Genomic DNA, 5,072 nt, shown 5'->3' on the forward strand with positions numbered 1-5,072 from the left:
GAATGTACAGTGAAAAATTATGTTAGTGGAGATAGTGGGCTAGAAGCTGTGTGCCTGCATGAAAAAAATAACAAAACAAACAAAAAAAATTATAAAAGATGAAGAAATAAATCTGCTGCTTTCTATGTTCTTGACACCAGCTGTCATTCTGAGCAGGAAAAGCTCAGAAGGTAACGACCATGTCTCAAAGCTGTTATAAACCAGTGTCAGCTGTGGAAGTGTGTGGATGTCTGTAATACATATTGCCTGCCACTAGGTGGTGATATATTAGCTTTCATTACTGTGCCATGTAGAGACCGGGGGAGGGGGGGTGAATGAGGGCGGGGAGGTCTGAAAATGTTCTGGGTCTCTACACGGGTTTAAAATGGACTCATTGTAGAACAGACTCGTGGACTCATTGTACTGTGGACTCTTGAACTATGAATGTATCATATGAACTGAAGTGTATTGTACTTTCCAGCTAAACTGTTGTGTATCATTAGTCAGCTTCATTTTATTTCCTGCTTCATGTACAGAATAGTTCAAAAGTCTTTGTTGAGCATTTTTTTCTACATGTTAAATTCCATTGTTGACAAAAAGAAGAAAAAACTCTGGTATTTCTGGTGTTTGTGCCAAATTTTTTTGTATCTCTCTGTGAATTTTTAATTGTCCACTAAAAAGAGCGTTGGCGTGTTTTGCCTTTGTTCAAAATCCTGAGATTTTTGAGAAAAGATGGCTCTCACTGAAAGAAACTGATTATAATTTTGGGACAAATCTACAGTTTAAATGTAAAATGAATCTCCATTCAGAACGGAGACACTGATGGTATAACATTCGAGAATATATATTTATTTCTTTGTAAAAGTGCCAAAATATTCAATAAAAATCGATGAATCTGTGATGGATGTCTTGTAAGATCAAATTACGACTCACACATTACAGCCCTGCATAGTTTTGGTCACTGATTTTTTATTTTCAGTGAAATACACATGCAAAATAGCATAATGAAATAAAAAATATATAATAAATAAATAGTTATTTGCATTACGTTGCCATATGGCAACAGCATGCTGCAATGGAATGACAGACATAAACAGTATTCGGACAGGATTAGTTCTACCTGTGGACCTGGGGTAAAATAATTATTATATATATCTCAGTAGTTTTAATTCTGTCTGAAAAGGAGTACCACAATAAAATCCACAAAACGACATTTCTGGTGGCTGTAGGTCGACGAGGGCTGCATATTTTTAGGCTGTTCTCAGAACAGTTGTGTCACTGTAAAAACTCCTGTAGCTCTGATGTGTCTGATCCACACTGTGTGATAGCAGTGCGTGAATCAAGTAGCCACTCCCACCTCTTATTTTCATAGAGATTTCTTATCCAGTGTGAAACCACCATAAACATTATTGACATCTTGTGGAAATATTACATTACGCCAGTTCCCCATGTAAAACTAATCCCGTCCGAATAGGGCTTTAGTGAACCAACACCCCAGAACTCCAGACAGAGGGACGATATGCTTACGAAAGTCTCATTTCCACTGATGTAAAACTAAACTTGGTAAATGATTGTCTGTTTGGTTTAAAACACGATCGTAGAGAAAGATTTCCTCCACTGAGGTGGTAATCTGCCAGTGTTAATGTAACAGTATCTTACAGAGACCAAAGCCCACACTGTAAACACTGACGTTTACCACCTGATGCTTGATAGTGGTAGTTCCACTTTAGACACATTTAATATGGTTTATTATGAGATTGTAGGACAATTAGTGTTAGATCTTTCTAACAGTTTCGGCAGATGTTAATCAAATAAAGGGTTATGTCTCACTTCGTATTATGTACTGAGTAATTAATTTTAAAAAGTTTTATTTTATTAAAATGACTTGACATATTAAATAACACTGAAGTGTTCTCATCATAACCTCTTCTACATTTCAGATTTGTTTACGTTTGGATATCGTTTTTGCAGCAGGTCACATTCATGAAAGCCCTTAAAAGGTGTTAAAATAAAGAGAACATAAAAGTCAAGACACAATGTAAACAGAAAAGTCTGATATTTTACAGTGTGTATATTTTACAGTCTAAGTGCTCCAGTGTGAGGTATCAGCAGTTTCCTGCTGTAACTGACATAAAAATACTGCACATAGTCACAAAACTGAAAAACCAGAGCTAAACGGTCTACACCACTATCCCAGCAACATCTACAACACATCCATGTACATCTGAACATTCAGACTTAGAACAACTGTTTTTGACAAGACTGTACACAGTGAGCCATGGCTCATTTGAACCTCTTCGTGTCCATATCCAAGACCTCCAGGGCTGCAAAAATTACTGGGAAAGTAGGGGTTCAAACCCAACCAGGCGCAATTAACAGGAAAACTTTTTTTTTTTTTCATTTCCACAGGAAAGAGGTGCCTAAGAACTTACTGAATATTAACTATGCCACAGACTTCAAAAGAGCATTTGCAACATTAATCATTGTGTGATGTTAAACCAAAATCTGGGTCTCTCCGTAGCTGTCTTCAAGAGATGCAGCATGAGACTGAATGGAGTTTTACGGGCTCAGGTTACAGGAGTTTACAGATGTGATGCACTAAGCTTAATTTACTCACAGCGGTTGGTTGCAGCAAACAATATTTGAGTGTTGGGGACAACTTTAATTACCATTTAGCTTTAAAGGTGGAGTAGGTGATTTGTTTTATGGAGTTTGTTATACTTTGCTGTAGCTGTTGGTTATTTATTACATGTGAATGAGACATGAGGTAGGTGTATGGTGTGTGAAAACAAGGCTTTTTTTTCTTTAAATGGCATGCCCTATGCAAGGTTTACACTTTTGTGATGGAACGAAAACAACCCACAACACCTGCACTTTTCTCCTCTGGGATGACTGCTTCTGGTTCTTCAACCTCTACATACATGCTTGTCATGGATTCCCTGTGTTTTTGTAGTGTGAAGTTGTTCATAATTATGGACGTACCTTAGCTAATCTTTCCTCAACTTGATCCATGTCTTTCCAACAGCTGACAGATCATAGTTGTTGCTGTCTTTATCGCCATGAGTTACAGTTAAGGGCGGCACGGTGGCGCAGCAGGGGTCTGGAGGTTGTGGGTTCAATTCCCGCTCCGGGTGACTGTCTGTGAGGAGTTTGGTGTGTTCTCCCTGTGTCTGCGTGGGTTTCCTCCGGGTGCTCCGGTTTCCTCCCACAGTCCAAAAACACACATTGGTAGGTGGATTGGCGACTCCAAAGTGTCTGTAGGTGTGAATGTGTGAGTGAATGCGTGTGAGTGTCTGTGTTGCCCTGTGAAGGACTGGCGCCCCCTCCAGGGTGTATTCCTGCCTTGCGCCCAATGATTCCAGGTAGGCTCTGGACCCACCGCGACCCTGAATTGGATAAGAGGTTACAGATAATGAATGAATGAATGAGTTACAGTTAAATTTCTGGGGAGGTGCTTGTATGGTGAAGGGTGAATATGCAGTAGATTTCACGCAAAAAGCATTCTATACATTACCCAGTCACCTACCCTGGCTTAAAATGTTTGATAACGAAAAGAGCAGTACTATTTGAGTTATCATGCTTAAAAACACTTCAAGCTCCTTTGGTACTCAACATGAGGACATATTAGTGTCTGATGCACATTCACAATGATTTTTTTTTTTTTGCTCGTTCACCTCTTTTTGTTCTCATCGCTTTGCCCTTGGAAGTAGCGTTATTCTGTGTCTGTTTCAGATCCACTTCACTACATAACCACAACCTCTTCCTTTTCATGGCTAGAAAATATAAGCATGACATACTCGGTCAGAAACCACAGATCATGAATGACAGACAGTCAACTGACCAGTCCATGCACCACATACAATTTTCTCCTAGCAGCTTCTACCAGGTTGGATGAGCATCACAGAGCATTCAGCTTCCTGAGAAAAAACAGCAGTTTTAACTAGGTTTAATTTCCCAAAAATGTCTTTGTGTGTGAATGATTTCAGTGGTAGAGTAGAGCTGGGGTCATTTTAGTTAATTAACTATTTAAACTCAATTGATGTATCATTAGAGTCTGCAGAAGGAAAAAAATATAACATAAATCTGAATGAAAAATGTCCTAAAGCCCCTGGGAACCCATTTTGAAACTTTGTGGGGTTTTTTTTTTTTTGTATAATTCTACATCAAGAGCAGAGCAGAACTGGTCACATTTCACATAACAACCAGGTTTAGAGTTATACAAAAAAACAAACCTAACCACATGACACCACATTTTAAAATGGGTTCCCAGGGGCTTTAAGTGTCTTGAGAAACAGGTCTAAAAACAGGCCCAAGTTCAGAAAAAGAAGCCTGTGTGAATGGGCCTTAAAAAGAACTGAAGATCAAGTTTAAATAAAGTTATTTTTTAATACTGAGGTATTTAACTGACTAGGGTCAGTGTGTGCATTTTGGAGAGAAATCACTACATCACCAGTACAGACAGGCAGTGGGTGGAATTACACTGAGATGCTAAAATTGCCAGGCTCAAACAAAGTATAGACTGCACAAAGCAACATGAAATAAACAGAATCACCTCACAAAGGGGCTAATTATATTTTCAGATTTTAAAACATTTTAAAATGTAGAACTTGCTTTAATTTTTTATTTTTTCCGCTCATTTTAGATCAAAGCTGTCCTCTTTCTCCTTTTCCTGTAGTGTTGAGGTCTATTCTCTCTTCCCCTTTTTCTCTTTTGAACTGTATTCTCTCTTCTCCTTTTTCACTTTTCTTTTCAGCGGCCTTAGAACACTATACGAGTCAACACTCAGCAAAGGTGTGCTGTTTACCACAGCCTGAAATGCAGGGACAAGCAGGTGTATCTTGTTAACACTAATTATCCCTTGGTATTCTGGGACTTTAAGTCTCCCAGAGTAGCAGTACCATGCTACCACTGCCCCCTACTGGCAGACAGTAGCACAGGCTGACATTACATTAAATGTTTTTATTTACTATCATAACCTGCTTAGTTTCAGTCAGGCACAATGACAAACAGTCCAGGTATCAAACACAATAGTCAAACAATTTCGTGCAAAATATTTTCGCAGGATTGCACAACGCCGTTTCTCAGGGAGATGG

Source organism: Hoplias malabaricus, chromosome X1 (genome assembly GCF_029633855.1).
Source record: "Hoplias malabaricus isolate fHopMal1 chromosome X1, fHopMal1.hap1, whole genome shotgun sequence".
NCBI lineage: Eukaryota > Metazoa > Chordata > Actinopteri > Characiformes > Erythrinidae > Hoplias > Hoplias malabaricus.